At 38.1% G+C, this 19,238-nt stretch overlaps 1 long non-coding RNA gene across 1 annotated transcript; it reads right to left on the bottom strand.

Annotated features, from left to right (window-relative positions):
- Positions 1–10,212: 10,212 nt before the first annotated feature.
- Positions 10,213–13,825, bottom strand: LOC140240131 (uncharacterized). Its single transcript, XR_011902016.1, has 3 exons — positions 13,701–13,825; positions 12,519–12,675; positions 10,213–11,642 (listed from the first exon to the last, which is right to left on the bottom strand). It is a non-coding gene; the product is annotated as an uncharacterized lncRNA (long non-coding RNA).
- Between the last annotated feature and the right edge of the window lie 5,413 nt (positions 13,826–19,238).

Below are 19,238 nucleotides of genomic sequence, written 5' to 3' on the forward strand. Positions count from 1 at the left end.
TTAGCTGCATGGTCAGGCAAGCTCATAATCATGTGCTAATTTAAGACCCTATCCACAACCGAACGGTCAGTAACAATCTCTTTTACCCCCTCCCTTCATGTTTGTGTGAATTCATTGAAGCATGAAGGCCATTGTTATCTGCCAAGTTGGGTATGTCGGGAAATCTAACTGGCTCCTTATTTACCATTATATCTGGGTAAAATGGAATCATACTTTCAAATTCAGTTTTCTCGAGCAGGCGTTGATCATTTTTGACGCATGGTATATCATAATATGAAAGAAAAAAAAATGGATATTAAGGCTGTGATTTCATTATTTTTTTTTGCAAAAGATTGCTGAAAAAGTCTGAAAAACTCATTCAAAGTCGACATTCGCTCGTGCAAATGAAAATTTAGTAGCACTAGTGTGTATTGTTCCAACTCAGTCATGCACGAATTTTGAACAATGAGTTGTGCATCAAATGAAAGAGGAGAAGTGTATCTTTCAATCCATGTACAACTCATAAACCAAATATGTAATTGTGATCGCAAAGAACTGCAATGAAACTCGGGTTCGTTTTTTTCTGGGACACGCTGTATATCTCCAGTTACTGATTCAAACAGACAAGCAATTAATTTCCGGCTTTGCTTGTTATCAACAACTATGGTAAAATAAGTATATGTAAAGATTAATTCTAGCGTGGAACTGCAGTACTATCCATTCTAGACAATATAGTTTTATTCATACATAATATACAAATCAAAAGTAATAGTATGTGAAGAGATGACATCATTGTTAATATGTTATTGTGCTCATAATGTGATAGAATTGTTAAAAGCATGACATTCAAAATTTGAAAATCTGAGCAATGCCTAGATAGTTAATAATTATATTATATATATTTTTTTTTTCTGAGATATACTGTAGATCGAGACTCATACTTAAGACTAAAAAACGGTATTGAATCTTTCTGGTAGATTCATATTCTAAGACAATAGGATGCTTTTTAAGGAACAACATATTTTAAAATGAAAATGAGAAAAATAACTCAACCTTGGTGTATAATGCACATTTTAAATAAGAAAGGGGCAGATTTACGAAGGTTTTACTCATTGTGTACGTAGTTTAACTTGTTGTTATGGTGACAATACAAACTTAAATACGTCAGATACCAAAAAAGTAAATACTGTTTCCTTCGTTTTTATTTAAGAAAGAATAAGCACTCTTCTCATAAACTATTTGTTGTATTACAATATTGCTTTGTAACTACCAATATTGATAATATTGACAATTATAATACCTAAGGGTGATCTGGTGTAGTGGGTAAGAATGTTAAGAGTCCGAATCGGAAGATCCCAATTCGAATCCCATCCAGATCATGTACTTCCTTAGAAAAGATGTTTTACCCACCACATCCCTCTCGACCCAGGTATATAAATGGGTATCTGGCAACGCTGGAAAATTGCCGCCTTCGGGCGCCTGGTAGAGCAGTGGCAACACTTAAGAGGCTACCCTGGATTAAGGTAACCTCGATCATATTTTCATTATCTTGTTATCAAGACGATAAAGGCTCTATAAGCTTAATCATGACTACGCGAAGATGAACATCACAACACCGCCATACTTTGATTACACATCCCTAGGCCAGTAATAATAATTGACGAAAAACACAGCATTTTTAATTGTTTTTTTTTTCTTTTTGCAGCGTGACGTCGTCACAGTAACATGGCTGGCGTCTTTTCACACAACTAATTCAGGGGAAAGGAAAGTGTATGATATAAGGTTGAAGGCTCACGCACACACACACACACGCACACACACACACACACACACACACACAGAGAGACTCCAGGTTTATACTATAGGTGTTACAAAAAACATTTCCCACTTTTGATCCTCAATAGTTCAAAAACTACACATCAGATAACACTGTCATTGATATGAGTAATAGTAGTCTGGGTGCCAGAGGCTGAACCTTGTTTTACCGTCCACCCAATGTTTTATGATGGTTTTTACCCTATTTCGGGGGTGCTGAATCCGAATCCGGATGATGCAACTCTTGCATCCGTGAGGGTTTTGAGATATTCAAGATGGCTGCCAAAATGGCCGCCAAAATGGCCGCCAATTAAAACCGGAAATTCCCACGTATTTCCTTCTAAAAGGTGAGATGTTGAAAACAATTGATGGTTTTACCCTATTTCGAGGGTGCTGAATCCGAATCTGGATGATGCAACTCTTGCATCCATGAAGTTTTAGAGATATTCAAGATGGCCGCCAAAATGGCCACCAAAAACCGAAAATTCCCACGTATTTCCTTCTAAATGGTGAGAAATTGAAAGCAATTGATTTTTTTACCCTATTTCGAGGGTGCTGAATCAGAATCTAGATGGTGCAACTCCTGCATTGTTGAAGATTTTCGGATAGTCAATATGGCCGTTAAAATGGCCGCCCAAAACGGAAGTTCCCATGTATTTCCTTCTAAATGGTGACAATTTGAAAGCAATTGGTGGTTTTTATCTTATTTTGAGTGTGCTGAATCCGAAGCTCAGGATACAACTCTTGCATCCTTAAGGGTTTTGAGATGATAAAGATGGTCGCCAAAAGTGACCGCGAAAAACGGAAATTCATATGTAGACCCCCTATTTCCTTCTAAATTGTGTAAAATATAAAACAGTTGGTGGTTTTACACTATTTTGAGTTTGCTGAATTTGAAGCTCCAGTATACAGCTCTTACTTCCTTGAGGGTTTTGAGATAATAAAGATGGCCGCCAGAATGGCCCCTAAATGGCCGTCAAAAACGAAAATTTCCATGTGAGCCCTATATTACCTTCTAAATGGTGTGAAATTGAAAACAATTGACGGTTTCACTCTATTTCGAGGGTGCTGAATCCGAACCTGGTTGATGCAACTTTCGTGTTCTTTTTTAAGGGTTTTGAGATGTCCAAGATGACCGCCAAAATAACTGTCAAAAATTAGTAAATTTTAGGCCCTATTCAGCACCCTCGAAACTTGGTTGTTGAAATTCGTCCATTCTTTAGGGTTTTTAGACGTCCAAGATGACAGCCAAAATAAGTGGCAGAAATTCCAAACCCAATATATTTTTTCTTAATGGTAAAATCTTTAAAATAAATTGATGGTCTTACCCTATTTCGAGGGTGCTGAAGGTCTTTGAAGGTTTTCGGACATCTATAAATGTCCTGTATGAACGGAAATTCCTTAACATGTTCTTATACTGAAATGGTGAAGTATTGTGCTCCAACGCGAAGCGGGAGATTAAACCCATGCAGGGTGAAAAACAATAATTCGTATTCTTGAATTCAACTCAGTTGAGCGAATTTGTCAAATCAGCCAAAATTTATTGAAAGTCAAAATGACAGTCACAATGGTATTGTAATATACTGAGATATTCCGATATGTCTCAAACGGAACTTTAACACGTACTGGAAAAAAAGAAGAAATGATATTAACATCATACTGAAACGTACAAACGCAAAGAAAGATACGATTGAAAATGTCTTTATGCCTAATTGTTATGAATAATGCTTGTGGTCTCCAATAATATGGCTCCATAGATGTAAAGTTAATCCTTTTCGGCTATCAATAGAGTAAAATTAAATTATGGCATGTTGGTATTTGGTGTTGAAACTTGTCTTGTATTCTGACGAGTCTCGCCCCGTATTCTGTGAAACTTGTCGCATATTCTGATTAGGTCATTGGAAATGGTTCCATCCATGACCACTATAGTAGATATCAATAAGGGTAATTTCAAAACACTCTGCGCGATTATGATATTCGTAAGTACTGGATTATCAACTATTACCTGCCATGTTGTCGTTTGATTTTTATTTAGTTTTTTTTTCCAAGGCGCGTTACCTGTGATTTGTCCGTCCCCTCGTGTGTGTTTGTAATAGATTATATATACATATATACATACATAATGTTACATCATATTGAAGAAAAAAATGAAGCATAACAATAAAAATGTCCCACTCGTGTCTTCAACAATGTCATCAAGACCACCAATATAAACCAAATAACCAATTTGAGTGTTCATGGATAAAGAGATTAAAACTGCTCATGGATTAAGGCAGGTAATGTTGGGTAATTTCAGTACACTTCTCTACATCACTATCACAACATGATTTAGATGAACATTTCTTGTCCATTCATTGTTAGTGTTCAAAACTTATCCATTATATGTAGAGGAAACAGTGTAATCTTGCAATTATTCAACCGCATCTGTAGTCTTGAAGGGTTAATTATTGCTGGCACACTTGTATCGTACCAACTCAAAGATATCCAGTAGAGCTGGTTTCACTGTATATACAGCAAGTTCAAACTGTGCCATTGACGAAAACCATCAATTGTTATCAATTTCTCACCATTTATAAGAAGGAAATACATTGGAGTTTCCGTTTCGGCGGCCATTTTGGCGGCCATTTTGACTATCTCGAGGTGCATCATCCAGATTCGGATTCAGCAGTCTCGAAATAGAGTAAAACCATCAACTGTTTTCTATTTCTCACCATTTAAAAGCTAATACATAGATACTTCCGGTTTTGATTGGCGGCCATCTTGAATATCTCAATAGCCTCAAGGATGCAAGGTTTGCATCATCCAGACTCGGATTTAACACCATAGAAATAGGGTAGATCCATCAATTGTTTTCAATTTCTCACCATTCAGAAGGAAATACATGGGAATTTCCGGTTTTAATTGGCGGCCATTTTAACAGCCATTTTGGCGGCCGTCTTGAATATCTCAAAAACTTCATGGATGCATGAGTTGCATCATCCAGATTCGGATTCAGCACCTTCCAAATAGGGAGAATCATCAATTATTTCCAATTTCACAACATTTAGAAGGAAATACGTGGGAATTTTCGGTTTTGGTGGCCATTTTGGCGGCAATCTTGAATATCTCAAAATTATCAAGGATTCAAGAGTTGCATCATCCAGATTCGGATTCAACACCCTCGAAATAGCTTAAAACCATCAAATGTTTTCAATATCTCACCTTTTAGAAGGAAATACGTGGGAATTTCCGGTTTTGGCGGCCATTTTGGCGGCCATCTTGAATATCCCAAAATCCTCAAGGATGCAAGAGTTGCATCATCCAGATTCGGATTCAGCACCCTCGAAATAGGGTAAATCCATCAATTGTTTTCAATATCTCACCATTTAGAAGGAAATACGTGGAAATTTCCGGTTTTGGCGGCCATTTTGGCGGCCATCTTGAATATCTCAAAACCCTCAAGGATGCAAGAGTTGCATCATCCAGATTCGGATTCAGCACCCCCGAAATAGGGTAAAACCATCAAAAAACATTGGATGTACGGTAAAACAAGGTTAGGCCCAAAAAGCGGCTTTGGCACCCAGACTATAGCTGAATATTTTACACTTTAGTTGGAGGTGATTTGAATATGAGAGCACGAATCAGTTTCGTTAAATCCATGATTGATTTTAAAGTAAAGTTCCTGATTTTGATCAAATTTGAACCCTCTGTACAAAATTGAACTTCACACAAGAACCAATGATGTGTATGTGAGTGTGTGCTTACAATGACCCTGAACAATAGACATGAATACCACGAATGTCACCTTTTCAGAGCTCTGCTGACCAGGCTTTTGGACAATATTGCTCCAAGGCACATGGATGCCTTTTTTAATAATTCATGGTGGATTGCCCTGGGCAATGCTGTCTGAATTCATGGTAAAGGGTAAAATGCATGCGTTTATAAAAAAAAAAAAATAGGCACATGCTTTCAGGTGCTTGCATACGCTACCAGCATGACCAGGATGAATAAAGACTAGCTGTGATAGTGGAATTTCTCATGAATGTAATAGAGCATTCCAATCCTGGCCATTGTGCAGGATCATTGTCAGGTGTTAATCACACACTCCCATACACACCATTTGACCCCTGTGCAAAATCAAAATTTTGTACAGAGGGTTGAAAACAGCGCCAAATCTGAAACCTAACTTTAGAATAAATCTTGATCTTGATGAAACCGATTTATGCTGTCATTTTTAAATTCCCTCCAACAAAATCATCCACTCTTCAGCCACTGCTCATATCAATGTCAGTGTTATCTGATGTTATGGTTTTTGAACAGACTATTAAGGATCAAAAGTGGGAAATGTTTTTTGTAGCATGTATAGTTTAAGCATATTATATAACAATGACAGGAATTCACATGATTAAGGTGAATTAGGTGCTTTTACGCAGCCATTTTGATGACGTAATTGGCCATGCTCCCGAAGAGAAAATTTTCAGATCTGAATGTTGTTCAAATAGAAATGGTATTGTCAAAATCTTGTGAAAATACAACTCACCTGCTACACTGCACACGCACATAGTGATCGTGAATGACAGGGTCCAGTCGAAGATCTGTTTATCATGATGCTGAGCAGAGATCAAAATAATGATGATAATGATAATGATGATGATGATAATAATAGTAACCATAATGATAGCAATTGTAATAAATAACACTTTACACCACAGATAATTCTTGGCCTGACATCGGAACTTGATCGCCTGAATTTCATTATATGCAATGATTTCATAATGTATATACAATGTTCATGTCTCAGTTTCAATGTAGTCGAAATTGTCTGTTTTTTCCCCCGAATGTGTCAATTAACCTTCCCTATTGTGCTCCACTGTAGGACTATATAGTGTCTGTATATTCCTTCTCGTGAAGCCCTAGTTCATATTTTAGAATGAACAGGTGGACCTATGCTGCAAAATAAATAATCTTCATCATAAATCCCCAAGCTGAATGAAATGGACACATTACACACGGCCCGTGCACAAATTCGAAATTAACTTACCATTTTATTGGTGAAGTATTTCAGCAAGGGACATTGGACTCACAATCTAAATTTAGCAAATGTCTGACATAACTTCCACGCCAAATCTGGAATACTTTTACATAAAGTCGGACAAAGTTTTGACGATCTCCTCCTCTAAGTGGTGCCCAATTCGATCTGGCTGAACCCCAGCACCGTAACATCTCACTGCCAGGAAGAGGTAAAACCACCACGTGATCCTTGGGGATAATTGAAGTGGAGTTTTCCAACGCAAACTTCTCCGTGCGTGCGTTTGGGAAAACCGGTGTGGAAATGTATGGTAGCTGCTACATGTAAAATTGATTAATGTTAATATATTCAATGAAGGGAATGTGCTTGTACGACAAAGGAAATAAAGCCAGAGCAAGTTACTATAGGAGTGGTCTTGTGGCGTCGATTTGCAGTCTTCCTCTTGCGTAATTAGCGCAAGAAAAAACAAATCAAAACACACACACACACACACACACACACACAAAGACACAAACAGACAGACAGATACATAAACGCTCAATATTTCACTTGATACAACGTCCAAGGAGATCCTTGTAATTTGATTGGAGGATTGTTGGTGACGTGATATTCAATAAGTACTCCATTCAACGCGCCGTGCAATTTTGGTTCTATTTCTGCGTGCAACTTGGTTCGATTTTTTTTTCGCTCTATTCCGCGGTTCGAGAAATTGTACGGTACTGCATGTACTGTGTGTTGCATATTGAGGATCGCATGCAGCTAGCGCAGTGTACGTGTGCGGTACATGCATGCGCGTATGTAGGCCTACGTAGTGCTAGTGTACGAGCGCTAGCTGTGACCTGTATCTATATACACTGATTGCACAAGCCAGAAAGAGAATCGCGGTGGATCCACATGTAAGTATGGCTATATTTTTCATACATATTTAGACTTCTAGGCCAACTTAGACCTACTCAACAATCCAACCAAATAACAAAGATCTACTTGGACGTTGTATAAAACAAATAGTGTATGGTCTTTACTCGTGCAATGGAACGAGATTTCGCACTCGTTGAAAGATGAGGCGCACTATTCAACTCGGCTTCGCCTCGTTGAATAGAGCGCCTCTATCTTTCACCTCGTGCGAAATCTCGTACCACTGCACTCGTGACCATTCACTATTTGTATACTATGATACTATCACAATATAACCAAGGAGGTTCGAGGGATGGAGTTACAACTGACTATAATTATTCAATCAGCTGTCAGTTTTCTATGGATGGACAAAAGAATTCCACAGGTACATTGTGTCTTTGATGTTCGATGCTTGAAGCCGCCATCTTTCTGAGCAATCTGAAGATTCCTTTTTAAGGGCCCCTTCACACTAAAGCGAATGCCCAACGAATGCCAAGCGAAAGCCCAACGAATTCGAAAATGTGAAGACAGTTTGCATGTCTGACGTTCTTTGAATTAATTAGCTATTCGTAGGGATTCGCAGAGATACGCTGGAGATTTTGGACATGTTTAAACAGGGAGGTGTTAGAAAAGGAGAGACAACTCCTGCTCTTAGTCCATGGGCCAGGCCAGATATTGGTACCATCTTAGGTGGCAAAACCTTTTTGGTGTCATTTTGTTTGTCGGGCATAGATATGCATATCAAGCTATGATAGCATTTCCAAATGAGTAGCTTAGTCATAATAAATGAATTTTTAACCAATTTGGTTTCGTTGTAATATGCCTATACTTCTGAATCGAAACTAACCGCTATACAAAGAAGAGCACTGTCTTCTGTATGTTCCATAGAGCTGTAAAATGCAGCTCTATGGTATGTTCACAGGTGTTCTGTTGCAAACGCGGTGCGCTTAGTCTTTATTCAATGCAGCGAAGGGAATATCCAAAGGTTATGATGTCCACAGCGCTTAGTCTTTATTCTAGACGGCAAAGGGAATATCCAAAGCATATGATACAGTGGATATCCTTTTATCTAAAAAACAAACAAACAAAAAACAAACAAACAACAAAAAAACAAACAATTCCTCGTTAATTTTACCGTATTTTTCAATTATTTTTCATTTTCCGGCGAAAACGCTACGGTTAAAACACTAATACCACGCCAATGTCGCTTTATTTCCATCCAACAATATAAGATAATGCAAAAACAATGAACCGGTACCCTACGATACATTACAATGAATAATATTATAAATGAACAGAGTGATTTTTGTTTAAAACTGATGTATTTGTTGATAGGATAGTATAAAAACAGTATAGATAATCCCTTTTATGAGGAACTTTAGATGTGATAACGGCACATTGGTCTAGATAAAGACTAAGCGCACCGCGTGACAGCTGTGGACATCATAACCCTTTGGATATTCCCTTCGCTGCCTTGAATAAAGACTAACCGCACCGCGTTTACAACAGAACACCTGCGGACATACGGAAGACAGTGCTCTTCTTTGTATAGCGGTTAGTTTCGATTCAGAAGTATAGGGATTTAAAAACGAGACCAAATTGGTTAAAAATTCATTTATTATGACTAAGCTACTCATTTGAAAATGCTATCATAGCTTGATAAGCATATCTATGCCCGACAAACAAACTGACACCAAAAAGGTTGTGCCACCTCAGATGGTACCAACAACCCATTTTTCGGGTCTTGGCCCATGGACTATCTGCTTTGAAGTCATGCGCGGCACCGCCGAGAAGTTATGCGCTTAACTACAGGTGGAAATCAGGTGTTTTGACTAAAGAGAGCATCAATAATCGGGACGAGCGCTCTCACATCTTGAAATACTTGCCCCTACTGCATTTCGCTCTCTCTCTTTCAATGTGATGGCAACAATGAATTTGTGTACCTTGAATTGGAGCAGCGAATCAAAATGCAGTTTAAAACTGACAATTTTAACAGCAAATAGTTTAAAAGCACGCTGGTGCACGCTTTAGCGGAGTACTTTATTTGAAAGATCAAAAATATCCCAGATTAAAGGATAGAAAACTAACATGCGGAAATGTGCGGATTACCAAAACATTGTCTGATTGTCGTATTAAAGCTATTGATCATAAATACTACTCGAATCACGACTATCAAAAATGGACTCGATCTCGAGAACATTATGACACCGCAAGCGTAAACATCTCTTCATCCATGCAGACTACGAAAACCATCACGCAAGCAAGCAGGCAAGCAAGCAAGCAAGCACAGGAACCAACAAACGAACTAATAATTCTAATTGTACGTTTTCATATAGAGTCTTTAGGAATACACTCCACTGCACACCATTATATAAACAGAGAGAGGGAGATAGATAGATAGATAGATAGATAGATAGATAGAGAGAGAGAGAGAGAGAATATAGTGTTATGTGAATCATAAATGGAAATGTGCCAGTACAGTAACTAGGAAGACAAAAAAAAAATGGACTTGTAAAACAGATTCATTCTTAACCGATTGGAGGTACCCTATACAGGTACAAGAAATGTCTTACAAGAAACATGGCTCTAGAAAATTTGTGGAACAGGTGAGGATTCAGAAGATTTTTGGAATTTTGATATTTGAGATATTTAGAAAGCATACAACTTCATGATAGTATATACATAACACTGCATGTGTCTTTTATAGATATATAGGCCTACTATATAATTGATAATCGTATACATCGCAGGACAATATCTGTCGTGGGAGTATAAAGACAAACAGGCCTCCATCAATATTGCACACAGTGCAAACAACTTGTTTTCGTTTTCTATACCTATAGTACCAAATAGTCTTGACATAATTATAATGCATGCTACATAACAATAAAGCTATCAGATATATACACTAAACAAAAGTATATATTTTGTACTTTTGTTTTATTGTCAATCATTTTGTAATCCCATCACTGAGAAAGTGGAAATATGAAATAAACTTGAAACTTGAAACTTAAACAAAGAATATTAACCACACTGCCAATTTGTATACCGCAATCTGATGGGTGTGTGAAAAGTCCTCGATATTTTGAATCGCGTTGATCACAAGTTTTGAAAAATCCATGAATTAACTTCGAACACCCCCCAATTTTTCTCTTCCAGTTCGTTTTAATCATTGACATGCTATGGCATTGCACGTGATTGACAAACTTCCATTCGTCGACGTAAAGAAACACCGAATAGGCCTATACAGTGTTTATATTGTATAGGCATACAATCATACTCGGGTTGGACTAACACCAATGATCTCCCGATTACGATATGGGCGTCATTATCCACTATACACTGGGCTTCTGCCTGGCAGCCACTGGTGATTTTAACCCTTTTAGCAGCGTGTTTACTGCGTACTAGTACTTAGGCTTACACTTCTGTTTTGTAATGGGTTCTTGGGTCGAATTCCCTTTATTTCGATGAAGGACAATGTGACTGGTCAATTTCGACGCAAAAATTAATTAGGTAATTTGAATCAGCTACCACATGCCTTCCTCTCTGTTTACCTCTCTCTATATGTAGTGGTAAAAGCGTTGCATCGTGGGTGAGAATCTTGAGTGGCGTATTTCGATGGGAAAAAAGAATAGCTTTCCGGGTGAGAATCTTTTAAGAGTGAAGTATTTCGATGGAAATAAAATCAGCTTCCGCTACTATCAAATGCAGTGATGCCATTACCGATCGCTCGTTAAATGGTGATCGTATTGCTCAAAGTCAAATCTTAGTCGGAAATGCTCAGTGACCAATCGATTTCTTATACAAATCCAAACGATTCTCTCGTCGGAGCTGATGACTGAAGTGACGACGATGAAAGCGAAGATGATGACGATAACCATGCTAACTTAGGCTAATCATAGACTCCGACTCCAACTGTAGAAGCAGAATACCTCCATTTAGCGAACTGTGGATATAAAGTTGATGGAAAAAGGTATATGTAAATCTATCGAATATCAGTCATAATTATGTCGAGCTTATAGGGCAAAACCTTTAAACGTTCAATTTTTCTTACTTTTGTACGTGAGGCCATGCTCTTATACCTATACACTCATCGGACTATTCTCTTACTTATTACAACCAAAGACTTTCTGGACTTTCTAGGTTCTGGCAACTCCTTTGTTACGCTATAGGTTACACCTCGAGTATTTCTTGGAAATGGGTATGAAACATACTATGTTATTATATACTAGTATCATATATATATTATACATATACATATTATATATAATTATATATGTTTTATATAATCCATATCTACGTCGACATCAGGGCTTCAATCCCTGAGAAAGAAGGTCTGGGGTGAAAGAGTGATTCTGCTGAAAACACTCGTTATTTACAGGGAGAAACCCTACTCGATATAGCCTTTGTAATAATAGGGCTTTAGATGCTTTCGATAAAGACCCGTGCATAGGGAGACATGGGTTGGCCGACTGAATCGAATTTTCATTCTCTGCCCACCGGGATGCATTCGATTAGTACTTAATCATGAATAGCGCCCGTCCGGGAATATGTCAATTGAAGAGTACATGTGTACGTTCATCGGTAACGGTTGACTCCTGCCGAGATTCGTCGTCTGTATTATGTGGTAGAATACATATCAGTGATAAAGCTGTACACTTTTGCTGAAGGGATCTTTGAATATTTATCACAACCAGGCCAGCCTGCGACTCCATGGTATATCCACGCCATCCGTTTGATCAGAGTGCTGTACATTTTTACAGATAAATGCTATGGCAACTTACTCCCAGTGGTAAAATGAAATACCAATCGGCTTTCTCACTCGAAGTTTCGGAGTTTACACTCGATGTGTAGAGCTCAAATCGCAGGCCCCGGAACTTAAACCACGACACCGGATAGACCCTTACGAAGCGGCAAATGTGTGGTTCAGGAAGGCCGTTGTACACCACCGTGCTTGCATCCGTATTACCAGAAAAGATCTGCAAGGAGAACAACATGCCGTTTTTTATCTTAAATACTTTTGAAGCTTTTAAAAAGTCCCCAAACAACAATTAAGATTCGGGTCTAAAATGCTCTATTTTAATGATGTTGTCGCTTTGTTGTGTGCTTTAATTTTGGTAATTTTGGTTGGGCTTTAAAACAATAATTACGAGACCCGAGAATTTGTCAAGAGTAACATATCGGGTGATACTTTCCATCAAGAAATGATGTTTTGATCTATGCCATGATTCACAAAACCAAGGCATACGATATGAATTCAGGAGGTCGGCAATTCATTAAAATGATTCCTGTAACATGTTCTACACGTGTACAAAATATAGAGGTGATAAGGCATGTAATAACCAAGATACAAGGAAAAGTTCGTCTGTAATTAGAACCCACATTGCACAGCCATATCGTGTAAAAGAGTAGTAATTTTACTATAGAATCCACGTATCACGGTCATTATGTTTGCAAAATATGGGGGTCAATACGAAATGTATAATGTATTTACCATTATACATGTACAGGAAAACGGATTTCTGATCTTTGAACTTAATTTGCACAGCCGCGTGTCGGAGCGAAAAGGGAGTAATCTTATGAAAATTTGATGATCCTGGTCACCTTGTCTATAGACAGTGATAACTTAGATGTGCAAAATATGGGGGTGAAATACGGCATATACAACGTACTAACGAAATTGCAGAGTGAAAGATATTTGACCTTTGACCCCATTTTGCACAGCAAAGATGGCATCTGGCAATGTCTGGGAAAAAAGTTGGAATTTTGTTAAATTATTCTTGCGACATAGTCTTTACACGTGCGAAAATGGGAAGTGAATGGGTGTGGATTTACCAAGACACAGGATGAAACATTTATTTGTTCTTACTGTTGTTTCTTCCTTAAATGTCTAGTTGTCTTCACAGAGGAGTACGAATTAAATACTATTACATGCAGGTGTTTCTTTGCCCTCGATATGAAAAAACAAAAAGACAATCGACGAAATAAATTGAGTTATTATAACCTTGTCCGAGACACCATAGGAGGAGGTTTCTGTCACGATGACGATACTCTCTCCCCGTAGTCCGCATCCAACCTTGTACTCTGTTACCCAAACTTGCGGGTTAGAGTGCCATATGCCTTGCGTTGCTATTCCAACTACGCAGGTCGGATTCTCGAGTTCGACCTGTGTTTAGAGAGGCGGAGACACACCAAGAACCTTGTTGTCAGTTCACAAGAGAAGAGACATTATTTACCCATTCATTTATCTTCAGTCAGGTCAGCAGTTTTGCGCTGAAATACAATGTACTTCAGAAATTTTGTATCCGGAGTGTTATGTGTCTCCTTGTATGTGACCGTTCCATGACTCTGTTTGTTTTCTATGTCAGCTCACCTCCTTTTGGTATACATAGTATAAGGCGAAATCTTTGTGTGTGTGTGTGTGTGTGTGTGTGTGTGTATGTTAGTTAAGCCTCTAACACTTTGATTACTTGTTTTCAATTCCTTTATAATTTGCCATCATTATTTGGGTAAACTTCCCTAGTATACGAATTATCATCGCGATCGTCCTTTCCTAGGCAAAAGGTCGCGAGGACCACTGGTCTTACCTCTGCCATATCGCATTGCTGTACGTCCCACAACAGGTATACCATAATATAACATTAAATCCGTAAGAGTTGAATTTAAATTTGTTCATATGTTTGTTTGTTTGTTTGTTATTATCCTTTCAGCCCAAGAGGTAAAATGTTCAAACTATTTAACTACTGTGCAAATCTTCACCTTAGCCACTTCATATTTCCTACTAGCTAACAATTATTGTAATTCAACCCTTGTATTTGATTTTCTAATTGCGTTTTTTTTTCTTCAGATTTATGTCATACTTGTTATTTAAGTTTCAGTCAATTGTTTTCTTGAAGTTATCTTTTGATTTCGATGTGTTTTTACTGTTGTTATATATATTTCGTACTTTTTATTCAAATCTCACTCAATTGTCTTTCATTAAGTGATATAATGTGATATAATCTGTTTTGGTGTTATATTTTCTGAACTTTTCATCGTAATGTTGCGATTGCATGCCCAGTATTAATTTTCAATTGTTTTATCTACTCTTTGGATTTGCTTTTGAATTTTTGTCATTTACTTATGATTTTAACCTCATGTAAATAAGTATATACATTGTATGCAATCCGTATCAGATAATGATATCTTATCATTTTCGTTTTTCTAACAACTCATGACATCTGAAATTTTGAATCAGCTTTCCAACTTATTCCATATTTCAAAATATTTCTTAAAACTTTTTACAAATTGTACTTGTTTTTATCCATTGAATTATCATTCTTTGATTTCGATACAATCATTATATACCTCACCTTTAGTTTTCCGTAATTGACATATCACTTGCCACGAATTTTAATTTTACTTTTCTTAAATTGTCATAGATTCATCTGGGCATTTTACACAAGTCCCCAGTTACTTTTTGTTTCGTTACTACGTATTTTTTATCTAAATTTATCAAAGTAATTATTCTACAACAATCTGATTTTTTCTTTCACTGCATAGATATGTTTGAGGATTTTATTTTCAAACACTCCATTTTATATCTAAACATATTCTGATTTGGTCATTGTTATATCTAATTGCCTTTAAGATTTTTCTGTTATCGGTTGTTCTTTTTTCTCTCTCCCATTTTTACTATATGTGTTTCCACCTGCATGTCTGTATAATTTGTTTTGTACGTGTCCATAAATATTGTACTCGTGTATGCGGACCCCATGGAAGAACAGCGTTGCCATGTTGGCAACGCTGAATATGGGCAATCCACCCTTTTTTTTTATACGGAAATAAATACCATACCATACCATACCACCATTCTCGACAATAAGCATGATAAGTGAGGGCACAGTTTCGCATGACTGACCCAAAATAAAGATGGCATGTTCAAAAGTTTGGCACAACCACAAAATGTGTTGAGTAACCACAAAGTGTGTTGAGTATTTGCATGCTTTGAACGAGGTTTCACTTGGATGGCAGTCGGACAATCGTCACCCCTAAATTGGTACGTTATTGTGTAACTGTTCCGAACGACCGAAGTTTTTGCATGCAATGCCAGACTGCAGTGTTATCCATAAACGTGTGGGACATACTACACGGATTGTCGCCCCGGCTCGGGTGCGACAATCCTTGACGGAGTTGTCGCCCCGTCACGGATTGTCGCTGGCGACAATCCGTGACGAGGGCTGGGGCACGGATTGTCGCCCGCCCTCGAAGCACATTTTGCTGGGTAATATCGTTCTGGACATAGCCATTGAAATACTAACACATAACTTACATGGCTACATCCATGCAGACAATGCCCATGCCATGTAAAAAGTCATGGTGAGGTTTCAAGGAAGTGTGTATGTGCGCGCGCACATGATAATTTAGTGTCCGTTTGTGCATGTGTGTGTGTGTGTGTGTGTGTGTGTGTGTATGATGGAAGAATGTGTTTATTATGCCAGCTTTTTGCGTATGTGTTTTTTTAGCTGCGCGTGGGGTAGGGGTACCTGTTGCTGGCAATAACGTGGTTAGTAGAGGCTACTATGTAATCCCGTGAGATTTTCGTGCCAAAATTGATTTTTTTTGGCTAACTTTGTTAATTTTGGGGTGCTGAATCCAAAAAACTTTGGTTCCATTTTTTTCAACCACGTCTTCAACCGCCATTTTGAATTTCAAAATGGCCGCCATAGCAAATTGTATATTTGTCTTATATTTCATGTTGGGAGCATCATAGAATGTTCAAATTTGGTGCAAAGAGCATAGGCCCCCTACTTATGATGCCAGACATTATGATACATCTTTTTGCAAAATTATGGATTGTTTAGATAAGCCGCCATCTTGAAATTCAAAATGGCCGCTGAAGCAATGTGTCATATTACTCATATTTCAGGTTAGAAGCATTGTATAAGCTCCAAATTCTGGTTGATACTCATGTTAATGATGCCAGAGAGTTTAATACATCTTTTCTGAACCTAGTCATCATTCTGATTGTCCGCCATCTTAAAATTCAAAATGGCCACCATAGAAAACATCCTATTTACTCACCTGTACTAGTTGTGAGCATCCTTGAAAAATGCATTTTGAGGGAATAACCATGCTCTTTTGTAGCTGCATGATAACATTGGCTGGTTACATCTTTCTCAGGTCATGCAGAAGTTAAGCAGCCATTTTGTGATTCAAAATGGTTGCCATACAAAGCAAAATGTATACATTTTAGCCTACGGGTGAGACATTTCTAAAAAAAAAAAAAGTCATTGATTGAAGGTGCTGGTCAAAAACAAATCCTATTGCTGACCCAAAAGGATTAGGACAAACAAACCAGTGTCTGGAGTTGCAAGCATTATATAACACTTCCGTGTGCTCTGATGCTAAACACCTGTTATACCTGTGATTTATGTCATGATACTAATGCACACTAAAAATGTGTGCCTGCCAATGGGAGTTCACATCATCAGTACTACTCAGCCAAGGAGGTTGGCGATTCCTCCTTGCTCATGATTTTGCCCATGCTGGTGTCTGTGCAACATGCTTGCACATAGTGTATATTCCCTTTCAAAATCCCTCGGTACATTCACTACTTGGCGACTGTAGCTGTAAGGATCTTCAATACTGACCTCTGTTCAATAGATTTCATCATGCCACGTGGTCTAAAGAGGTAACTAAATTTTGAACATCTATTTTTCTTGATAATTAGATGACAATTTGATACGTTTCTCTCGATATTGTTACATGTGTGCCTGCTGTCTTGTATTTCATTTGGTTGTTTGCTTTGAGTATATTGTTGAGAGATACCCATTTGTAGAGAGATGGCACAAAGTCATAATCAATGAAATGTTAATTGTACTGCATATGTGTGTTGCTGGAACAGATTTTCCTGCAGGAGTGAGTTTGTCAAAACCATTGTTTAAAATGTAGAGCAACTGATCTGAGTTATTGTTTATAGAATAAGATGGGAAGCAAATTTAGTTTCTCAATGGAGCCAATATAACAGTTAATGATTTATGAAAGACTGAAGTGAAAGGTCTTCCAAAATTAAAAGAAGTCTTATAAAGTCAGTGAATATGGTGTCTGACAAACACAGGCATCAAAATGATTTCTTTGTTTGTTTCGCTGCGTTTACAACAACTACATAGCTTTGTTATGACTTCATCAGTTTGGTTGAAATGAGAAACAACCAACGCTCATCATTCTCCCAGCAGGTGCGCCTCCAGGCTTGAGTGAAGAGAAGATGGATGCCTCAAGCAAAAATTCAAATAAGTGTATCATATGTGGGCAAGGTGATGAATCAGCAAAAATAAACCTAAAACCAACCAAGTCATCCCTAGAAAAGCTCAAAGACTTTTCAAACCAACGCTCGGTGTTCGGGGACACTAACATTTCTCATGTGCGGGAAAGAATAGCCAGTCTCACAGATGAACAGTATTTCAAGTCTGTTTTTCACTGGGCATGTTACAAACAGATTGTAAGTAATGAGAAGCTGAAAAGGGCAGAGAAAAGGTTTCTTGATGCATCATCATCATCGTCATCATCAACGTTGCCAGGGCCGCCAAAGAAAGGACGGCCTTCAAGATCAGTGTCACCATCATGTAGCAAAGATGCACCAGGTCGACTGAGAAGATCCAGATCCGCATCCAATGTCAAGAGTTGTGTATTTCAATGTAAAAATGCAACTGGTGGCGAACTACATAGGGTAGAAACAGAATCTATGGGAAGTAGGTTCATGCTCATCAAATCAAAGACAAAAGATGAGAGAGTTCGTGTGGCCTTAGCTCATGTCAATGAGCCCTCCGACTGTGCTGCGTTTGACTTGATGTACCACAGAAACTGTCTTAGAGATCACGAACGCAAGGTACAAAGTTATTCCAACTCAACGATGAAGTCCAACGAAAGCATTGTCAAAAATATTGCTGACATTGACATATTGAATGCTGTCAGATGTTCTTTGAGTGAAGGACATACTGTGACGATGAATGAAGTCAATGAGTTATACATTTCTATCCTTGCTGACAACGACATTGGTCCTGGATCATTCCACCACAAAAAAAACATCTCAAGGCAATGATAGCTGAAAACATTGAAGGAGTGAAGTTCGTAAAATCACATCGAGTCAATGAGAGTGAACTTCTTGTAAGTGACAAACTGCTAGGAAAAACTGTTCTGGATCTTCATGAGCAACAAATGGGAGAAGCTGATGTTAAATGTCTGGCAGAAGCTGCTAAGATACTGAGAAAGGAACTTGCGTCATCATCTGAATGGAAGTTTACAGGTTCCCAGTCGATGTCAGAGTATCAGCCCCCTACTCTTCTATCCAGTTTTCTTCGGTGGGTTCTGTTCGGCACAAAATACGTTGGCATCAAGGGAAAGCGTAGCCAATCGTCAAAAAAGGCAGTCAATCTTGTGTCCCAGGAAGTCATGCTTAACTTCAAAACGGACCGCCAAGCAGCGTATTCACCCGAATCAGACGCTGAGTTCAGAAGAAGGACTGAAACTCCCTTGTCAGTGGGTTTGGCACTAACAATACACA

This window comes from Diadema setosum, chromosome 16 (assembly GCF_964275005.1).
Source record: "Diadema setosum chromosome 16, eeDiaSeto1, whole genome shotgun sequence".
Taxonomy (NCBI): domain Eukaryota; kingdom Metazoa; phylum Echinodermata; class Echinoidea; order Diadematoida; family Diadematidae; genus Diadema; species Diadema setosum.